This window comes from Pan troglodytes, chromosome 4 (genome assembly GCF_028858775.2).
Source record: "Pan troglodytes isolate AG18354 chromosome 4, NHGRI_mPanTro3-v2.0_pri, whole genome shotgun sequence".
NCBI classification, from domain to species: domain Eukaryota; kingdom Metazoa; phylum Chordata; class Mammalia; order Primates; family Hominidae; genus Pan; species Pan troglodytes.
Window position 1 is genome coordinate 2,594,524 of NC_072402.2, and position 22,441 is coordinate 2,616,964.

The window sequence follows — 22,441 nt, forward strand, 5'->3', positions numbered from 1 at the left end:
CGGCAGGGGTGGATGCATGATCCGAGGCCACCTGCTCGTCTTAGGGTCAGTGGCTTCCAGCCCTTAGGATAGGGACCCTGTGGGGTCTTTGCACGATTCTGATGGGTTTTCCTGTTGTAAATAAATTCATTTAAAGCAATTGCCAGGGGCCCAGCCCAGAACTTGGGCTGATAAAGAGCCGCGATTAGGGCCCATGGGAGGCCCCCTGCTCAGGCTGTTTAGACAGGAAGGAAGGTGTCTCCCAGGCTCCCATTCCCCGACCCTCTCCCCACCACCCTGCCTCCCCATCCATAGAAGGCTGCCTCTGCCTGCACGGATGACAACATGTTCAGCAGTCAGTGTCTGGTGACGTTGCAGAGGGAGAACCGTCTTCAGCTCTTGGTTCCTCCCAGAGCCCCATCTGGCTTTGCTCCTTTCTCTCTAGGCCCAAGAGATGACTGTGGGGTGATGACAAGAGAACTCTCAGGGCCGGAGCTTGAAGCCCTGAGCCCACTTTGCAAGGCTGGCCACAGACCTCTGTGCCCCGGTCCAGCTGGGGCTCAGCCTAGTGCTGCCCAAGGACTCCTGGCCTGGCTGTGGCCCCGGGACACCAGCTCTTCCTGTAGATGGAGGAGGATGAGCCTGGGAGAGGGGACAGGAAGGCTGGGGCCTGCTGCGGAATGTCAGCCCCATGAATGAGCCGGTCCTGATGTTTGAGGGGGCGTGTCCTGGGATGAAAAGGCAGGGAGTGACGAGGCCCACGGTGTGCTCTCGGGGCTGGTACCAGAATCCGCACATGGGGCGGTGGGGCTCATGTTACATTGGGTGCATCGCGTAACCTCATTTTAACAGCTGGGCTTCACCACGTCGTGGCACGTCAGAGCTCCGTGCCTTCTCGCTGCCAAGGGATGTCCACATGTGGCCGGGCTCACGGCGCATCTCACTCACCAGGCGAGTTCACTTGGGTTGTTTGTGCTTCTTGGCTATTGTGAATCGTGCTGCGAGGGACATTTGTGTACAAGTGAGAGAAGCCATGTGTTGTGATACGGTTTGGCTGTGTCCCCACCCAAATCTCATTTTGAGTCGTCAGTCCCATAATCCCCATGTGGCATGGGAGGGACCCAGTGGGACGTAATTGAATCATGGGGCGGTTATCCTCATGCTGCTGTTGTGATAGTGAGTGAATTCTCACGAGGTCTGATGGTTTTATGAGGGGCTTTCTCCCCTTTGCTCGGCACTTCTTGTTGCTACCGTGTGAAGAAGGACGTGTTTGTTTCCCTTTTCGCCATGACTGTAAGTTTCCTGAGGCCTCCCCAGCCATACTAAACTGTGAGTCAATTGAACCTGTTTCCTCTATACATTACCCAGTCTCAGATATGTCTTTATTAGCAGCGTGAGAACGGACTAATACTGTTGTGCGGCAGCATTTATATGTGGTGTCCAGAACAGACAAATCTACAGAGACAGCCCATAGATAGCGGGAGCCAGGGGCAGGGAACAGGGGAATGAGGAGTGACCACAGATGGGCTCAGGGTGATGAAAATGCCCCGAGGTTAGATCATGGCAATGGTTATATAACAGAATTGCACTGCACACTTTAAGTGGCTGAACTTCATGTGAGTGAGTTACATCTTAAATCTGTTTTAAATATCGGATTTGCCCTTTTCAGACCATGTCACTGAGAAATCCGAGGGCATTGTGGTGTCTGTTGGGTCTGCAAGGTCGCCACTGCTCTACATCTGGGGAGGGGACGGGCTTTGGTTGAGACCCATCTGTGTCATCTGAAGCAATGGAGCGAGGGCTGTGTTTTCAGAGGCGATGTCCACTGTAAGTAAGCAGCTGGCTTCTGGCATGTGGACATGGCCAGTGACAGGCATGTTGTGTTTAAAAGGATGGCCTTGATGGTCCTTGACCCTCGGGAGCTGGGCGTGGGAAGGCCGTGAAGGACCAGGGTGCGAGGCCCTTGCTGGCAGCTCTTTCAAATGGAGTGGGTGCTCCCCGGTGGAGCCTGCAGCCATCCCTACAGGGGGACACCGGGAAGCCTGCTTTGCCACTCCCTTCCAGCTGTGAAACCCAGATGGGGTTGGCGGGAAGGACTGGGGCATAGGACAGCATTCCTCACGAGGTGCCTCAATGCCTCTGGTGTGAGCTGCAGTAACACACATGTGCACAGGAAACCAAGACCCTCCCACAGCCTTCCTGTCCCTTGAGACTCCATTCTCCCACTCCTGACAGACAACGGGTCCTTAGTGGGAAAGGCCGGCTTGGGCACAGGGGCTCAGCAGAAGGGAGACCTGGCTCCTCCCACCTCGGCTGCACCTGGATGACCACCTTGGCTCCCTGGAGCATGGAGACACCCGCTGGGCTTTGTGTTTGTTGCCTGTTGCCTGGCATTTTCTGGCAAACTCCATGGAAGGAAGGAAGCCTTCCTGCACTCGGACACCTTGTTCTATAAGGAGCTCTCTCTTTTCTTTCTTGTGTCTGTGTTTCGGTTCCATTCTGGGTACAACAGTTAGAGACTCCCGCAATCTATGGAGCAGCATGCCTGCAGAGGTTCCGGGGCCTCTCTCATGCTGGAGTCATGCAGGGTTTGCCTGGGTGGGTCTGGGTTTATTGTGGGGGAGACTGGGGCATCACGACTTCCTTTGAGGCCACCCCTTCACCTGGTGAAAGGTGATGCACCAACTGCCGACTTGGACCCCTCAGGGCGGTACCGCGTCCACCCGCACATCCCATGGCCACAGCTACACGGACGCGGTCTTCCAGCTCGCGAGAGGAAAGTTTTCCTCATGCCGGTGGTTTTTCACTTATTAAATCTCATATTTCAGGCAACCCATTGAGTAGAGCCTGGAGAGATGCAATTAAACTGCTAGTCTCCTTCCAGAAAAGGGATTTGTGCTTTTATAGTAAACAGGAGATCTATGGTTTCAAAGTGTATTTTACTCCCGAGTATTTCAATTACACAGTAGAATATTAGATGATAACTCGTGCAGTTAGGATATAGTGTGTGTCACCCACGTTACCGGGAGCGCACACAGCAGTGCCCGCCGTGTGTAAAGGACTTGCTGCATGGGAGGTGCACTAGGCTCATCCCCCCCAGGTTGACTCCAGGGATGCTTTCAAACTGAGTCTTTTCCACGCTGACCCCAGAACATAAAGATGATTTATACGCAGCATAAGCTGTTTTCATCATGTATGCGCTTATTTTACAAAAAGGGATGTCAGAGAAATTAGGTTTTCTTTTCCTTGAGTCCCTTTCTCTGGGAAGATTATTTACAATAGTTTTTAAATTCCTCTCTGTGCTATTCCTCCAAAGGCAATGGAAAGCAATTCTGAGAACACAGCAGAAAATCAGCTTTTAATCAAGAAAAAACAATCTGTGGGAAATAGAGATGTGCTACTCTGCCCCAAAGAGATTCCTGTGGCCGTAGGACCACCCGCTTCCAATTTGCAGATACCAGGTTTCCCTTCTCCGGCGCCACTTCCTGCTGAGGCTTGGCTGGGGTCTTGGAAATGCTGTCTTGTCTGGTAACGTCTGATCGCTGGTTGGGCCAGGAGGCTGCTGCGGAAGGTGGGGGGCCAGGCTGGCCTACGGACCCTCACTGAGGTGTCTCCTCAGCACAAATGGGCAGGAACTTCGGTCAAGGGACACAGTAACCAATGCAGACAATGTCACAGACCTTGTTTGGGTTCCCGACACCACCATGCTGTGAGGAAGCCCAATCGGCCTGAGGAGAGGACACTCAGTGGAAGTGGAGAGGACACAGCAATAGGTGAGTGAAGCAGGCCTCAAATCTCCAAACAAGTGAATCCTCCCAAAACCTTTAGAAGTCAGGGATGGGCAGGTATAGCCACAGAGCAAGATGCCAGCATTTCTTTCCATGGATCTCTGTGGCTGTGTCCCTGTTGGACTCTGTGGCACACATTTATGGCTGAGTGGCCCATAGTGCGAGTCACTGAATTTTCTGCCTGATGTCCCTACATCACTGTCACCTCCCCCTGGGGTCCCCGCATCACCCTCACCTCCCCCTGAGTCCCTGCATTGCTCTCACTGGGGAGGGGTGGACCAGAGGCTTCACACACCACATGTCAGAATAGGGGTTTCCCTATTCTGGGTCCCCACATCACTCTCACCTCCCCCCGGGTCCCCGCATCACTCTCACCCCCACCTCTGGGTCCCCCATCACTCTCCCCACCCCCAGGGGTCCTGCAATCCTGCCATACGTTCTTCTATTTCCAGAGCTGGCCTGGAAGTAGAGTTGTGGCCACACTCTGCTGTGCCTGGAACCTCTATTCTGACATGTGGTGTGTGAAGCCTTTGGTCCACCCTCCCTGGCCCTTGCAGGCTGAATGCCTGACAGAATCACCCCCACTCCCACTGCTGCCCCCAAGTAGTCAGGACAGCAGGGGATGGGTGGGACAGGCCACACAGGAGCAGGAGCTGCATGGGGGCCGCCCTGCGTCTGGGGAGCAGCCCTCCTGCCCCCATGTGCTGAGGCCTCTTCTAGCTTGGGCTGTTTAGGCTGGAAGGTTTCGAGGGTCCTCACTGCATGGAGCTTCCCCACTGCACAAAGTCCTCAGCAAGGAGCGTGATGGCTCCAGAGCCCCAGATGTAAAGCTGAGTTGCCTCGGAGTAAGAGCTTCGGTCTCTGCCCTTGATTCATTCAGTGGGGGCAGAGTGGGGTGGGGGGCGGGGTCCACAGAAGCCTCAGAGCTGCCCCGGGAGGGAGGTGCCCCAAGACTTGGCCCAGAACTTCCCCCAAGATGGTCTCTGAAGGGTGACATCCTGGCCCTCCAGAGTGCCAAGGTACTGAGGGCATGATGGTCTTCACGTGGCCTGGCCCTTCCCATCTCCATCAGGCCCTGAGGACATGGAGGGTGCCTTGCAGCTCTCAGGTTGCAAGACCACCGTGTCTGCTCACTGGGGACAAGCAAAGCTGTCACCCACCCACACCTATGGTGTGCAAAGACAACCTGTGAGGCACCTGTGCTTGTGCCCTAACCACCTGTACCCTGCTGAGAGGAGGGACTGGCGGGACGTCCCAGGGGCTGGGCCAGGGCTCTCCAGGTGTGGGGTTCTGGGGTGGGGGGTTCCAAAGAGGAAGCAAGTGAGCCCATGCCCACAGCCCTCCCTGCTCCGGGAACCAGAAGGAGGCTCTGTACCATGTGGGGCCACCAGGCAGCATGGGCTGGAATGAGCCGGCTGCTGAGGCTGGGGTGGTCCCAGACACACAGGAGGGGGCAGCTTCCCCTGCAGGGGCGTTTCAGAACTAGCCATGGAGTGGGAGCCCAGGGGGAGCAGTGATGCCTCCCAGGAAAGAGGGGCGTCCCTGCCGTGGGCACCCCCTTCAGCCCCACGTCTCCACAGCTGGACTTGCGAACGGATCCCACGTGGCCATGCCCCTCTGCTGTCCCTCCTCGGAGGCCTCTTGGAGGTGACACTTTTGAAACAGGGTTCATGGAATGTTGTCCCGAGGCCGGGCCCAGGGATTACAATGTGGATGCCTGCCCACTGGTCCAGATGGGCGATGCCATCATGACACAGGCCAGAGACAGAAGGGGCGGATTCTCCGTGAAATGTGGCCTCACGAAGCCAGGGGTGTCCTGGGACTTCCGTCCCTCAGCCCTGCTCTATCCCCACTGCCTGCCACCGGGCAATGTCAGGCGGTAAACCTGGCGGCTGCCCCTCTCAGGCCTTGTGTTCAGACCCCAGCTGGCCTCTCCTGGTGTAGTGCCCCAGCAAGTTCCTCCATGCCGTGCCTCCACTTCCTCAGCCGCTAGTGCCCTGGAGAGGGAGGGACATGGGCTGCACTTGGTACCTGAGAACTGGGTGGACACCAGCTCTTGTGACTGTTCGTCTTGGAGACTCACAGACGCAGCCGCTCTGGGCTGCTTCTCGCTCTCCCTCCTGTCGCCCCCTGTGCCTCCCCCTTGCCTCTCTCCCCATCTCTTCTTCCCTCTCTTTCCCTTTCCACCGTTCCCTTCTTCCTCTCTCTGCTCACTCCTCGCTCTCCCCTGCCCTCTGTCTCCTCCCAGCTGCCCGCTCTGTAGGGTGCCTCCTACAGCTTCTCATCCACCTCCACTCTCCCTTGGTCTCCTTACCTGATGCCCTCAAGGAAAGCTTCTGCTTCCTAAGGACAATACGGAAGCACGGGGCAGTTCTAGGTGATGGCAACTGTTATAAAAATTGTTTAAAATAAAATTACAGGCCGGGTGCGGTGGCTCACGCCTGTAAACCCAGCACTTCAGGAGGCCGAGGCAGGTGGATCACCTCAGGTCAGGAGTTCGAGCCCAGTCTGGCCAACATGGTGAAACCCTGTCTCTATTAAAAATACAAAAATTAGCTGGGTGTGGTGGTGTGCACCTGTAATCCCAACTACTTGGGAGGCTGAGGCATGAGAATCACTTGAACCCGGGAGGTGGAGGTTGCAGTGAGCCGAGATTACAGCACTGCACTCCATCCTGGGCGACAGAGCAAAACTCTATCTCAAATAAATAAATAAATAAATAAATAAATAACAAACAATGCTCATTGTACAAAGTTTGGAAACTACAGAAAAAAATTCAAGAAAAAATTAAAAGCTCTTTGTAATCCCACCATTCAGAGAGAGCCACAGACAAGACCTTTGGCCGTGTCTCCCCACCTTTCCAGGCTTATTTAATAACTATGATGTAACCCTATTTACTAGGATGCCACTGCCAGGTGTTCCGAGCTGTGGCTGCACCGCGCCTGTACCACTGTTCTCCTCTCGTTAGTCTGTCGTAAGGGTAAGCAAACTTTCTCTATAAAGGGCCAGGTAGTCAACACTTTTGTCCTAGAGAGCCATATGGTCTCTGTCTAAACTACTCACCTCTGCCGTTGTAGCGTAAAAACAGCCAAAGGTGACACGTCAGCATGGCTCTGTGCCAATAAAACTTTATTTGCAAAGACAGGAAGTGCAAAAACAAAGATCAGATTCATCTAATCTTTGAAAAGGCAACATTGTCTCTAACTAAAATCATTGAAATTTAAGTCAGTTAAACTGGACAAACACAGCTGTTAGGAGTGACTTTCATCTTTTCTGTAATCCTTACCTCTGTGCTTTCCCAGTGCATCTGAGTGCACGTTCCTCAGGGCCCTCTGCTCATCCTGGGTGTGCTGGCTTCTCAAGACTGTCTCTGCGGTGTGTCCGGGGTCAGGTACAGATGGCATCCTGCCAGGCAGACCCTCATCCCTGCAAGGTGGACTCTTTAGAACTGATAACTTTTCATGAGAAAAATAATGAATCATGGAAATAGAGGCTTATAAGCCATCTATGTGGTGCCAAGTGGGTAGAGCAGGCCATTTGTGGGGAACGCAAAGTTTCTACGGCTGCTCCTGCCCGGCCACGAGGGGATCAAAGGAAGGTGGGCCCCGGACACAGAGCCCCGAGGGCTCTCTCTGGCTGAGAATCCTGAGTGCTATGCTGGGCGTGCTGGGGAGGGAGGGTGTCTGGGGACAGTGTGTGGTCCTAAGCAGCAGCCCCTGGCACTGGGGAGTCTGTCCCTGATCCCCAGAGGGAGGACCCCCCACGGAGGGCTGTTTGTCCCACTGCACGCCTCTGGGGGACTGGGGTGCAGACCTGGGGCAAAACTGCAACTCCCAGATTGAGTGCAGGGAGGCAGTCAGGTCAGCGTGGGGGTTCTTGGGGCCCAGCAGCACAGAAGCATCCCTAAACGTGCATGGGGCTGGGGGAATGTGAGAAGGTGCACGTGTGCCCTGTGTCCATGTAACAGGTACCACAGACCAGGGGCTTAAACAGCAGGATCGCCTTCCCAGGGTGCTGCAGTCTGCGAGTCTGAAATCAAGGTGTCGCTGGCCTCGATCCCCGAAGGCTCCAGGGGAGACTCCTTCCTGCCCCTCCCAGGTTCTGGTGGCCCAGGCATCCCTCCGTGTGCCTGCATGTGGCTGCATGGCCTGTCTCTGCCTCTGCCCTCACGTGGTCTCCTCCCTTTCCTGTGTCTGTCCACCTCTGCCTCACTCTCCTAAGGACACTTGTCATTGGGTTTAGGGCCCAAGCAGCTCATCCAGGATACGTTCCTCCTTTCACATCCTCAACTAAAGCACTTCTGCTAAGATGTGGATGCATTTATTGGGGGCCATGGTTCAACACGACCATGGTGGCCGACCTCTCAGAGCAGGTGCCCTGGGAGCTGCCATTTCAACAGAGAGGGGCACGGCTCTGCTGGAACAGAGTTGCAGCCGGAGGGTCTTCAGGTCTGGTTTTGCCTACAAAACACCCTCTGGAGCATCCCAGCACCACTCACACCTGACTTGTCAAGCTGGGAGTGCTGCAGGTGTTGCTTAGCCCCGTATCCAGTGCTGCTCTGGGAAAGAGCGTGGTGACTCAGCACCTTTGGCTGAAGGACAGAGTTAGGGCAGTGGGTGGGTGGGAATCGGTGAAAATGTGGTTCACTTGTCAATATTCAAAAAGGCTTCTTAATGAGGGTGTGCTGAAATAGGAAAGTGCTACTTTAGAGAGTGATGAATTCCAGGCTTTAGCTCCTTGCCTGGCTTCTGAGGATGTACACAGATTTTGGTGAAGAAATGGACTCCTGTTTGGAGATTTCAGAGGGAAAGCTTGGACTGCCACTAGGCAAGAAGAGAAATAGAACAGATGGTCCACAAAGCAACATCCACAAAGATGAGAGTGTGGCTGCTGGTAAAAGACACTGGAAATGACAGCAGCTTAAATAAAACTGCACACAGCTTCTCCCATGCCAAAGGAAGCTGGAGGTGGACAGCCCAGGGCTACATGGGAGCTGCAGACTCCTCCAGTGTTGGGGCTCCTCCCATCCTTCCGCCCCGCCTCATCCAGCGTCTTTCCTAAGTGTGCTTCACAGTCCTGGTGTGGCTGCTGAGGCTGCAGCCACCACCTCTGCATTCCAGGCAAGAGGCAGGAAAAGTGGGAGGAAGACAAAAAAGGCCCTTGTTGAAAGCCTCACCCCGGAGTGACTTCTTCCCTCTACTTGACCATTTTCTTGAGGATGGCACTGATTGGGCGTGGCCACCAGTCCCTGAGGAAGTGCTCATTCATCTGCAGCAGAATGAGGCAAGTAAGAAAAAATGAGTTGGTGTTTCTTCACATTAATTTTTGTTTTTCCAAGTGTTTTTGACATTAAAATGTCCTTTTTCTTTTGAAATGATAGAGAAAGTTGATTGTAATTACTTATTTTGCTTGAGGCCATTGTTTTTCAAAATAGTTTTATTTGAAAAAATAATCTGAGCATAGTTAAAAAGTCAAACACTACTAAAAGGTTCATAACAAAATCCAATCCAGCCCCTCATCCCAGCCACATGCCCTCAAGTCTTGCTCCCCAGCACCACTGTTTTCTGTTACTTATTTCTTCAGTGACTTGTCTCTATATTTCCAATAATATAATATCCTACTACTTATTGATGTCTTGTTTTCAGACCGTATCTATGGACTTCTTCCTGTGGTAGTTGAAGTTTAACTCTCTTACACTCGACATCTTTTTTCTAGCACGACTCTCCCTGTTTCCTCATACGTCTATCACTAGTTTTGGCTAAATAACGTTTATTTACTGCTAAGCTCAGTTATGCACTGTGATTCTTTGCCTTCTGTTATATAGCTTTTCATTTTTCCTGGAATTAATATTTGCATGATTGTTTTCCTTTTTAATTATCTGTCCACATAATTACTGATGCAATAATGATTCTAAGTGTCCACACATATTAAATTATCTGATAGCTTCCTAACCACCAGGAACACCGCCCCCTTCTTCTGGCAGCGCTGCCTTGGTGGGTCCCTGGAGTTCCCACTGTGGGAGTTTCCACTCTGTGCTGGCTCTCCTGTCAGGCTTGATTTAGTATCTTGTTTCATTATTTACTATCTTTTTTTTTTGAGATGGAGTCTTGCTCTGTTGCCAGGCTGGAGTGCAGTGGCGCCATCTCAGCTCACTGCAACCTCCGCCCCCTGGGTTCAAGCAATTCTTCTGCCTCAGCCTACCAAGTAGCTGGGATTACAGGCACACGCCGACATGCCTGGCTAATTTTTTGTATTTTCAGTTGAGACGGGGTTTCACCATATTGGCCAGTCTGGTTGCAGAACTCCCGAGCTCAGGCAATCTGCCTGCCTTGGCCTCCTAAAGTGCTGGGATTACAGGTGTGAGCCAACAAGCCCGGCCTACCATCTCTTTCTTCTATGTTTTGCTGAAGCATGTCTCTCAGTAGCTGCCTACGAAACGGGTTATGGATGCCATTTTTTTTTGTTCGTTTTTAAATCTTGGCTGTCTGAAAATAACTTTTTCAAGCTTGATGGAAAGTTTGGTGAGATATAGAAGTCCTGTTTGTCAATCGTCCCTCAGTATAGTTTTAAGTCTCCTTGAGGTATAATTCATATGCCACACAGTTTTCAGGGACCTGTTTGATGGGTTTTAATCAATTTATCACAATCCAGTTTTAAAACACTCGATTTTGCTCCCCTGCAAAACCTCTCCTGTTCACCTCCCAATCTGCGCTCCACGCCCCTAGCTCCAGGCAGCCGCTGATCTGCCGCTGTGGTTTTCTGCCTCTATAACTTTTCCCTTTCTAGAGATTGTACATAGCTGGAGTCATTCAGTATGGCCTCTCGCGGACCTGACTGTTCTCACTTAGCATCATGTTTTGAGGCTCATCCACACACGGCCTGAATCAGAGTTGCTTCCTTTTTACTGCGGGGCGGTGTTCCACGGGGCGGATGGGCTAAATGTTGTTTACTCATCCCCCAGTTGATGGACGTTCGGTTGGCTTCCCGTTCTGTCTGTCATGAATAACGCTGTGATGTGCACTTGTGTGCTGGTCTGCATGTGGCCGCCTTTTCCTCGGCTTTCCCACCCAGAAGAGTGCTGAGGAGTGTGCACCTTCACTTTAGGAAGTCTCAACATTAACAAAGAAGAGCCAACACTGGCCGAGGAGGCTTCAGAGCCTCCTGTTCCTCCTTGTGTCTTTTGAGTATTTTTTCATGGAAGTTTGGTGGGTTGACGTAGCTGACTTAAATTATCCAGAGTTGGTCCCCACCTGTGATCAGCCCCCAATGTTGGAATGAAGTCAAGAATCCACTGGAAGGCCAGGCGCGGTGGCTCATGCCTGTAATCCCAGCACTTTGAGAGGCCAAGGCGGGTGGATCACGAGGTCAGGAGTTCAAGACCAGCCTTGCCAACATGGTGAAACCCCATCTCTACTAAAAATACAAAAAATCAGCTGGACGTGGAGGTGCGAGCCTGTAATCCCAGCTCCTCGGGAGGCAGAGGCAGGAGAATCACTTGAGCCCGGGAGGCAGAGGTTGTGGTGAACCGAGATCGTGCCACTGCTCTGCAGCTGGAGCGACAGACTGAGACTATGTCTGAAAAAAAAAAAAAGAAAATAATCCATTGGAAAATGTGCTTAGATTTACACCTGTAGTTTTGAAGACCAGAGTTTGGAAGAATAAAAGTTGCTCAGGAAGTTTCTGACCTAGAGGGACTTTGGGCTCACGTGTCCTTCCATTAGCACACCTGGATCCTCAGCGCCAGGTGAGAAAACCCCTGTTACTTCCGTCTGAGCGAGTGCCCGGCCATGGCCCTCTGAGGGACTCACCGCTGCTGCTCAGGGACCCCTCCTCCCATTCTGGAAACCATCGGCAAAACCTCAGCAGACCACGGGGCCATTACTGTGGGCTCCGGTTTCCAGCCACTGCACTTCCAGACTTTTCTCTTCGGAGCCAGTGGGAATTTAGCAAATGACTGGATGGGGTCTGGGCAACCAGGCATCACGAGGCGCCTTCTCCTTCCACTCGGTGGAGCAGGGTCTCCAGTGAATGCGGCGTCCACGCCTGATCGGGGCTCCTGCCAGGGCGGCTGTGCCTGCTGCTGGAGCCTCTGAGAAAACAGCCGCCTCCTCCCCTTCCCATGGCCTCTTTGTCTCTTCTCCACAGAGACCGGAGTGGGGGGCCTTTTCCTTTGGCCTACGCAAAAACTTGGCATAAATTAAATCATAACTGTAATAAATGAGAATGACCTGAATTGCAGTCCTCTGCCAGCTCTGCCCATGCGTCCCCCAGGCCCTCTCTGGATGTTGGGGCCACGGAGGTGTTTCCCTGCAGGACTGAGTGACCTGTGACCTCTTTATCTTTGCAAGAGATGTCAACGGTACAGAGAAGTAAATAACAGCAACAATATTAATATAAATAGTAAAGAAAATCACCTCAGCCCATCTCCAGAGATGATCAGGGCTACATTTTGGCATCTACTTGTCCAGGCGTTTCCATCTTTATATCTAAATTATTTTAGCAAAAATGCATTCATACTGAACGTGCCGTCTTGGGCTTGATGCTTTACTTGTTGGTTTAGTTTTCACGTATTTCTATAAACTTAAATACACTGTGTGACTGAAAGCCTGTCCCCAGTAACATACGTATGGAGACGCCTAGTGCCTGTCTGCTGTCCCAGCCCACAGCCTGCTCTCCGGCGTGCTGTGCACGAAGAAGGCGTCATCGGAGTTTCTTCCTGAACTTTTGAGTTGCTCTGTCACTTCTGGATTTGTATTGAGGTTTACAAGACACAAATTTCTTCCCTCCCTCCCTCTTTCCTTCCCTGGATTTTATGACAAAGACCCTGTCCTTGCAGGTAGGGTTTTGTTGCAAGTGCCGCTCTGGGGCAGGGAGGCCAGGGGGAAGGGGCCTCACCACCTCAGCTCAACACCAAGACCCCACTCCCTGGGTCCCCAGGCATTCCCACAGCTCAGGTCTCTGCTCGGACTGGGACCCTTCCTGCTTCTGAGCAAAGGTGTGGCTGCCAAGTGAGTGGAACTGCGCACCCAGGTTTTTCCGGAAGCCAGAGTGAGGCACGGGAGACCTCAGCTGTGCATACCGGTGGGTCTCAGGCGAAATTAAGGACCCTCAGCCAACGATCGCTTTCCTCTGACACGCTCTGTCTGCTCCGCTGGGCACAGCGGATTTGCCTGAAGCCTCAGGGCTCGCCCTGCAGCCTGGGACACAGGGGTGTACCGGAAGCCTGGGGTTGTCAGTGTAGACCGACCCTGATGAGACCCTATGGGCTTGAGTATTCAGAACTTGGGATTTCATGGTGTAGATGTCCAGATTTAGGGAAAAGAGCTGCCTGCATTCAAGGTCCTTTGGCTTGAAAGAAAGGATGGCATTTACACATACAGTTCCCAGTTTCTAAAACTACCTGATCTGCTCCCTTGAAACAGCAGAGGAAGGGGAACCGCACCCCCAGACCAGGAGCCCAGTGCCTTCTTGGGGGACTGCAAAGCCTTTTAGGGTATCTTTTCACGGCATTAACTTTCCTCAACTGTAAACTCTGTTAATATAGTATAAGAAGGATTTAATTTCCAGAAGGTAAGCATTTTTCTTACTAATTAGTCATATCCCTTCCATCCGGAGGAGCGTTTGGGCCAGAACGGCCCAGTATTTAGCCAAATGCCCGTGGTGTGGCCTCCTCACCAGTGAAGCTGTGGCCCACCCGGGAGAATAAGCCAAGGAACGCTTGAGAAGAGCAGGCACCTCCAAACACCCAAACTCCTCTCATCTTTCTAAAAACCATGCCACATTCCTGACATTTTACATTACGGCTAATCAGCCTTTTTGAAATTCGTGGTTGAGGATGACAACGTCATCATCAAAGTAAATGGTTTACTTAAATATAGAGTGTTTTGAAAAAGAGTTTTACTATTATCTAGTGAATGCAATTGTGACACCACAGTTACTGCTGTAAATGTGGCTGCGAATGCTCTGGGTTTGATGGGGGGCTGCCGACAGATACCGCGGTTATGGTGAGACGGCTGCTGCCTGCGAACGTCCGCCATGGATGGTTTTCCTCTAAGTGGGCTTCCCTGTTTTTCCTTTCCCGTCCAGACTGATAAATAATTGAAAAGCAGCTTGGTGGCATCAGGTTCTTGAGCTGGGGAAACTAATCCAAGAACCAAATTATTGGTTAGACCAATTCAACAAATGATGCCCCCACAAGGGAATTTACAAAGACCCCTGGGGTTGGGAAGGTGGAGGTTCAGATAAGGAGAGAGGAAGGGTCCTCTCTGCAACCCAGGAATATCCAGTCCCAAATCCAGCACCCTGTAACGGCTTTCCTTTATCAGGAGTGTGCACCATGGTGTGATCGGATCTTGCCTTCCACTGCGGGAGGCGGGGGCTCTGACCCCCGGGGTCGGGTCCCACCATGCTCCAGCTGTGATTGCCAGGTGGTATCAGAGGAGTGTCCTGTGCAGCCCGGCCCTAAAATTCCAGCGTTAGGCTCCTCCGGGGCTTCCCAGAATGGCCTTGCTGGGACTGCAGCCACCGCATTTCTAGGGACTTTTTGCGTGCAACTTAGTCACACTGACGGAGTATTCACGCAGCTCCTTCCATGGCCTCAGTGGCATTCTGGGATCAGGAGGGAACACATTGCACCATTGGGGGGTGGCGCCTCTCAGAAGGCAGAGACCCTGCTCCTTGGGGGCTCTGAGTTGCCATCTTTTGGACAGTGGGAGTTGTCTCTTCAGTCCCCCTAACCCCGTCGTGAGACGCCCAGAGCTCCTGGTGGGCTGAATGTTAGAGAGGCTGACGGATGGACACTGGGGTTGCTTCCAAAGTCTCACAGCACAGGGGGCTCCTCCTCTCCTGTTGTTCCCAAAACCTGGGGGTGGTTTTCCAGGTCAGGGGGCCTAAGACTTCAACGAGCAGAGTCCCTGGAAGTCAGGATCCTCTCTACAGAGTGCGGGGCCATCTCTGTGTGGAATCACAAGACACTAAGCAACGCTGACCCAGGGTCTCCCTGAGGCTCCAGCCTCTCAGTGACTTGTTCATTGGGTTCCCCTGGAGCTCTGTGCCTTCTGGTGACTCGTAAGTTGGGGTCTGTGGCTGCATGGCCTGGTCCCCTTCCCCAGCAAGTGAGTAATTTCTAAGGTGCATTTGTTGCCCTTAGGGCCTAGGGACTGAGCAGCCCTGGACACCAGGGACCCAGAGGCCTTGACGTTCACAGCCTGCTAAACCCACCCACTCTCAACCACCTGGAGCCAGCCCTGCCCTCCAGCTCTGCTAACCCCCAGCTTCTCTTCTGTCCCTGAGCTGTGCATGGTGAGGCAGCCTGCACCTGCGCCTGCCCCAGCCCGTGCGCCTGCCCCAGCCCCTGCCCCTGCCGCAGCCCCAGACCCTGTGCCTGCCCCTTCCCCTGCTCCTGCCCCTTCCCCTGCTCCTGTCCCAGCCCCTGCACCTGCCCCTGCCCCAGCTCCTGCCCCAACCCCTGCGCCTTCCCCTTCCCCTGCTCCTGTCCCAGTCCCTGCACCTGCCCCTGCCACAGCCCCAGCCCCTGTGCCTGCCCCTTCCCCTGCTCTTGCCCCTTCCCCTGCTCCTGTCCCAGTCCCTGCACTTGCCCCTGCCCCAGCCCCTGCCCCTGCCACAGCCCCAGCCCCTGTGCCTGCCCCTTCCCCTGCTCTTGCCCCTTCCCTTGCTCCTGTCCCAGCCCCTGCACCTGCCCCTGCCCCAGCCCCTGCCCCAACCCCTGCGCCTTCCCCTTCCCCTGCTCCTGTCCCAGTCCCTGCACCTGCCCCTGCCCTAGCCCCTACCTCAACCCCTACACCTGCCCCTTCCCCTGCTCTTGTCCCAGCCCTTGCACCTGCCCCTGCCCCGCCCCTGAGCCTGTCCCTGCACTTGCCCCTGCGCCTGCCCAGCCCCTGCACCTGCCCCTGCCCCTACGCCTGTCCCAGCCCTGGCCCCAGCACCTGCCCGCTGCTTCCCTGTGGTTTTCGCATTTTGGATCTCAGGCTTCTCCCCTTTCTTCACTGCAGCCCCTGGTTCAACGCCCCAGGCCTGCCTCTCTTGCAGCCTCAGGGCGTTCTGGGTGTGGCCCTCCTTCCCTGCTCCCCCATGGCCAGGGGTCCGAGCTCTGGCTGCCTCCGGGGGTCCCGGTTCTCCCTCAGTTCTCCCAGAGGAGCATGGGCCCCTCCACGCCACCGCTCGCAGCGATGCACTGGGTGATGTCCTGTGCTGGGTGAACGCTGGTCATGCAGGTCACGCATCCGTCCCCCTTTCAATAGCACTTTCCCTGTCACACGAGAGCTCTCAAAAAGAAGCAGTGTTTTCATCCTTTTGGGAGACACATGTTGAGAAGAGGAAGGAGAGCAGAGACGAGTCAAGGGCCGGGATAGCCAGTGTGCCGCCGGGAGAGCTCACGTTGCACAGAAGGGCTTGAGCATGTGTTGGAATGGAACCTGCACGTCTACAAACACCACATCCGCATCGGCCAGGTTCCTTGAGATGCTGCATCTGCAGGAGCCCCTGGTCCCTAGGACGTAAGTTTGTCATAAATCAGAAGATGCGACTATGGGTTTGACGAGTGAAATGAGCGACTGAGGCTTAAGTCTCAATCATGGAGGTTTTTCTTTTTTCTATTTAATGGAAAGCAAAATAGGAGAAAAGAAAATAAATAAATGTAAAACATCAATTGTGATGGCATAAATGGACTCTAAAACAACATGAATTAAAGTTCTCCCTCTTGGAAGAATGGAGTCTCCCTCTTGTTACCCAGGTTGGAGGGCAGTGGCATGATCTTGGCTCACTGCAACCTCTGCCTCCTGGGCTCAAGCGATTCTCCTGTCTCAGCCTCCTGAGTAGCTGGGACTATAGGCATGCACCACCACACCCGGCTAATTTTTGTATATTTAGTAGAGATGGACTTTCGCCATGTTAGCCAGGCTGGTCTTGAACTCCTGACCTGAGGTGATCCACCCACCTCGGCCTCCCAAAGTGCTGGGATTACAGGCGTGAGCCACTGCACTCGGCTCATTTAGGTTTTTCAAGCCAGCTTTAGCGTTCACCTGGGAAAAACACCAGCCACAGACACAGCTGCGGCTGTTTCTCCAAAGAGCTTTTCAGGAGGCTTCCTGTTGACGCATTTCCTTAAGCGGGGCCGGGGGCAGGTAGGAAGAGGGGCCAGCAGGCAGGAAGGCTGAAGGCTGCATTCCTGTGAGACGTTCCTCAGTGCCTAATTGACACTTTCCATAAGGTAAGGCGAATGACCGGCGAGGGAAAGGGAGTAAAGGAAGAGTCAGTTACACAGGCGTCTCTGGGTAGGTGGAGGAAGGAGTCTCCGTTCTGTACACGGAAGATGAGCGTGTAGGGGACACGATCAGTGTGGAATCCACACACCTCAGCTTCAGGCGCTGGACTTAGACTGTAGACCTGTAGTCAGCACCGAATGCCCTGTTTATGGGAGGACAGCAGAGAATTTGCTCGTGATTGATCTGTGGGGCAGCCCTCCCCAGAAACCTGAGGCCTTTACTTTTCCACGGGGATCTGGCTGGAGCAGGAAGTTAGTAACAGCAATTCATTTGGAAGAAGGGGCTGCAGTGACCTTCCCTTTTGCCTAAGAAGTTTGGGGGTCCTGAGATTTTTAAAATTTCCCTTTACAGATTCATATTACAGACAAGTAACTGCCAGAGGTTTTGGAAAAAAATAACAGGAAACAATAATAATCTAATAAATAAACGTTAATCATCTATTCACATTTTTTATGTATAATGATATGCTATTGTGATTATGAAATATCTGACATTTTCTGGTGCAGAGAATACTTTGAGAAGCATTGCTTTAGGCCTAGGGAGATACACAGATATGATACAGATATTAATATGTACCAAACTATGCAAATACATACTATGCATGTGTGTGTATGTCATATATACATACATATGTGCACACATATTGCAATGTGTATTGACATAACTTGTTAAATAAAAAATTATCTTGTCTCTGGTGAAACATACTAAATATCCATGTAAGTTGTGATGGATTTAATTTCATCAGTAGATGAGCAGCCGCATGTGGAAGAACTTTAAAACTGTCGTGACTTGGGTGCATTGCTATTACTCAATACCTTCTAGAGACTGGAAGCACGTCCTTCTTGGAGCACTGGGCCTTTTCGTGTTGGAGATCTTGGTGATTGACTGTATTTGCCTCTCTGCCCGTGGAGCCCAAAACCTGGGTTTTAGGCTAAAAGTTTAGTGTTTCTTGACCTGACTCTGAAGAGGAAGAGGCAGCCGCCATCTGCGTTCTTCCTTATGGGCTCAGAAGACAACGTTTCAGGATTACTATCTGTCCTTGTGAGTATGAGTGTGTGAGTGCTGTGTGCTGTGTGTGTGGTGTGTGTATGTGTGGCATGTGTGTCATATGTGTTGTGTTTTGTGCATTGTGTACGGTGTGGCATGTATGTTGAGTGTGCAGCATGTGTGTTGTGTGTGGTGTGCATGTGTGGCATGTGTTGTGTGTGACGTGTGTTGTGTGTGTTGCATGTGGCATGTTGCGTTTTGTGTGAATGTGTGGTATGTGTTGTGTGTGCCTGGCATGTGTGTGTTATGTGGGGCAAGTGTATTGTGTGCATGGTATGAGCGTTCCGTGTGGCATGTGTGTCATGTGTGACATGTATGTTGAGTGTTGTGTGCATGTGGCATGTGTGTGGCATGCGTGTTGTGTGTGTAGCATGTGTGTTGTGTGGCATGGGGGTTGTGGTGTGTGGCATGTGTGTTGTGTGCATGTGTGTGGCACGTGTGTGGTGTGTGCTCTGTGGCATGTGTGTTGTATGTCATGTATGGTGTGTCTTGTGTGTTGTGTGGCATGTGTGGTCTGTGTGGCATGTGTGTTGTGCATGTGTGTGGCCTGTGTGGTGTGTGTGTAGCATGTGTAGTGTGTGTGCCTTTGGCATGTGTGTGTCATGTGTTGTGTGATGTGTGTGTGGCCTGTGTGTGTGGCATGTGTGTTGTGTGTAGTGTGTGATGTGTGTGTGTGTGGTGTGTGGTGTGTGCTGTGTGGCATGTGTATTGTGTTGTGTGTTGTGCACTGTGTGGCATATGTATTTGTGTGGTGTGTGTGGCATTTGTGTGTTGTGCAATGTGTGCTGTGTGGTATGTGTGTTTGTGGTGTGTGGCATGTGTGTTGTGTGTTTGGTGTGTGTGACGTGTGTGTGTGGTGTGTGCTGTGTGGCATGTGTGTTGTGTGTGGGGTGTGCTGTGTGGCATGTGTTGTGTGTGTTGTGTGCTGTGTGGCATGAATGGTGTGTGTGTGGTGTAGTGCATGTGTTGTGTGTTGTGTGGCATCTGTGTTGTGTGTTGTGTGGCATCTGTGTTGTGTGTCATGTGTGTGACGTGTGTTGTGTCATAAGTGTGTGACGTGTGTGTTGTGTGTGCTGTGTGGGATGTATGTTGTGTATGTGTTGTGTGTGTGGTGTGTGTTTATTGGTGTGTGTGGTGTTGCTTGCTGTGCGGTATGTGTGTTGTGTTGTGTGTGCTGTGTGTGGTCTCTGCTGTGTGGCATTTGTGTTGTGTGTGTGTGGTGTGTGTGGCATGTGTGTTGTGCGTGTGTTGTGTGTGGTGTGTGCTGTGTGGCATGTGTGCTGTGTGTGTTGTGTGTGCGGTGTGTGCTGTGTGGCATGTGTTTTGTGTGTTGTGTGCTGTGTGGCATGCGTGTTGTGTGTGCTGTGTGGCGTGTGTGTGGTGTGTACTGTGTGGGATGTGTGTTGTGTGTGTTGTGTGCTGTGTGGCGTGTGTGTTGTGTGTGCTGTGTGGCATGTGTGGTGTGTGTGCGTTGTGTGTGGTGTGTACTGTGTGGGATGTGTGTTGTGTGGGATGTGTGGCATGCGTGTTGTGTGTGTTGTGTGCTGTGTGGCATGCGTGTTGTGTGTGTTGTGTGGCATGTGTGGTGTGTGTGCGTTGTGTGTGGTATGTACTGTGTGGGATGTGTGTTGTGTGTGCTGTGTGGCATGCGTGTTGTGTGTGTGTTGTGTGCTGTGTGGCATGCGTGTTGTGTGTTGTGTGTGCTGTGTGGCATGTGTGTTGTGCATGTCCCAGTTCTCTGTCTTCAGGCGGTTGGGCTCCCCTGTCCTGGCCCCAGTGTGCAGGTGCAGGTGTGCAGGGTGGGGCTGGGAGCTCCTGGGGACATGGGGACGCCCTTGAAGTCCGCCCCTGTGCCCTGTGAGGAGCGGGGTTTTGGGGTTTTGGGGTTTCGGGTTTCGCGCTGGGCAGCGTTCCTGCAGGAGCCAGGCCTCTTCATGCTCTGCGGCGACAGCCGCTGGGGTGGGGCTACGGGGAAGCCGCACTGCTCCTCGTCTGAGCGTGGGCCGGGGCCCAGGTGGTGACCAAGGCCCAGCGCAGTGGCCCCGGAGCGTGGAGGGGCAGCTGCTGAGCGGCCTCCTTGGGGAGGGGTGACGGCTTCGCCCGCCAACGCTGCCTCCCTCCTGGGATTAGGCAGGAGGAATCTTGGATCGCCCAGGGCTGGTGCTCAGCCTCCTTCCCCCATCCCACCTCCACCACCCGGCAGCCCTCGTAGACTTGATTGGCAGGCCCCGCCCCGACCCCTACCCCTCCAGGTTCCCGCCTCGGTCCCTCGGTGCCCGGCTCCGGGCCACTCCTGCAGGCCCTGCCTAGGGCAGCCGGCGGTGCCTGGAGGCGGACTCGCCCCGGCTGCTCCACGCCCAGGCCGGTCCCTGGCATTTGAGCCAGTGGGAGGGCGTCCCCGCCGCCCCCGTGCCTCTCCGCAGGGGCTGCGCCGCGTCCCCGGGCCTCTCCCTCCGCTGTGGCCTGGTCTGCCTGCTCCAGGGCGCAGCTGCGCCTGCTTCAGCGCCTCCCGGGTCTGCGTAGCCTGCTCGGCTCAGAGGCCTCCACCACGGTCCGCTCCCTGCCGGACGCCGCGCTGCTGTGGCCGCGGTGGTTTTGTGGCTGTGAGGGCCGTTTCTGTCCCTCCACACCGCCTTTCCTCTGCAGGTGAGGAATGGGGTCTGCTTCGTTTGGAATGTGCCTTTGCCGGGTCCTGCCTGACCTCCACCTTCCAGCTGGGACGCGCGAGCTTTTCCGTTTGGCTGAGTCAAAAAGGGATCGCGCGCATCCCGCCGCCCCTCACCACGAAGCCCAGACACAGGAGGTGCAGGGTCAGTGCTGCGGAGAATCCCAGACGGCCCCACAGCCGCCGCCACCCGCGGGGCACTCGCCCGGGCTCTGCTGAGGATGTGGGGGCTTTGGTCTCCGCAGAGCTGGGACTCCCGAAGGCCTTACCGGAAACTCAGGAGCAGCCCCAGCCCTGCAGAGCCCGCGAGGGTGGAGACGGGAGACCCGCTGTGGGGCCTGAGGCTGAGATGCCGGCCTGCAGTGAAGCCGGCGGGACATTCCAACCCGCTCAGACCCGCCCTCTCCGCAGGGCCCGGGCCCACCCCCGGCCTGTGGCCTGTGCTGGGCTGCGTAGCCGGAGGTGGAGGGACCTGGGAAACCAGGTGCTCGCCAGGTGTCCCTCCTGCCAGCAGGGGTTGTCCACAGCCCACAGCTGACATGGCCAAGTTTCTCTTCTGTGGGAAATCAATTGCGGGGGAGAGAAAACAGGAAAATTCCTTTTAAAATGTCTCAAATCTCCTGGGTTGTGTTGTTGAATGAAATGAATACATGAACTGCCTAGCGAATAGCTCTTTCCATTTCTCAGAATTGTTTACTAAGAAAAAACTCTAATCAACTGGGATTTTAGAACTTCAGCAGTTCAGATGAGCAAAAGCTGAAGACAATTTTCAAGTTTTCAAATCTTGCAAGTAGAAGCCAAAGAAACTCAAAGTTTGCAATATTATTTTCAAAATAATTTTATTTTCATGGGTTCCAAAAATACATATCTAGCATAAGTCATATAGGAAATATTTTTGTTCCAAAATTTTGAGTTAATAAATAAATCTGTCTTTGTATGCTGTGCTCTTCTGTTACATGATAATTTAATGTACAGAATGATCATGTTTAGAATTTTGGGTAGAATTTACACATCTTCCATTAGCATGAAAAGACTAAAAATAACGAATTTTATGAGTTACCTGCTCCCTTGTGTTTAGGAGCGATATCAAAATTCATAGGAGAAAGCATATGTATCCTCACAATAATGCCATCATAGGACTCACCACAGATCTATTTTATAGAAAACTTGCCGATTTGGGGGGCAATTTTTATGTAAATAAGCAAACCAACAAATATTTTTCTGCTCTTCTAGCAGGCTCCAGAGTAAACTGAAGAAGTGGTACCTGGGCTCTAGGATCCTCATCAAATAAGACTGTTGGACTTAGATAAGAAAGTTCAAATACTCATGCTCCCAATTTTTAAAATGTTGCTTTTACAGATCTTCTTTTTTGTTAGATGTTTAAAAAATGTAGTTGGAAAGCTTTCTCCATGGGAGGGGCATCAAAGAATGTGACCCCACCTCCCATCTGTTGGAGTTGGTGGCCATCAGCCCTGAACTCACAAGTAGAATGCATGATTTGACAACTTGTCTTCTTATTTGTGGAGACTGAATTTTTAGAAAGCTCCTAAAATAAAGATAGAGTTAATATGATAGTGACTGATTCCTATGATCGTAAAGACTACACTCTGAGAACGTTGTCAGTATCCGGGAACTCTGAAGTGCATGGTGCGGGTATCAGCGCAGTTTACAATTAGACA

At 52.9% G+C, this 22,441-nt stretch overlaps 1 long non-coding RNA gene across 5 annotated transcripts in view; it reads left to right on the forward strand.

Moving 5' to 3' along the window:
• Positions 1–16,833: 16,833 nt before the first annotated feature.
• Positions 16,834–22,441, forward strand: part of LOC104006320 (uncharacterized) — a 147,200-nt gene continuing 141,592 nt past the window's right edge. For 3 of the 5 annotated variants that reach the window (XR_010157122.1, XR_001717433.3, XR_010157123.1), the window contains exon 1: positions 20,123–20,743. This is a non-coding gene — a long non-coding RNA (uncharacterized LOC104006320). Of the gene's footprint in view, positions 16,996–17,872; positions 18,092–20,122; positions 20,744–22,441 lie in introns of those variants that run through there. The other 2 variants (XR_010157124.1, XR_010157125.1) reach the window with 2 other exon arrangements.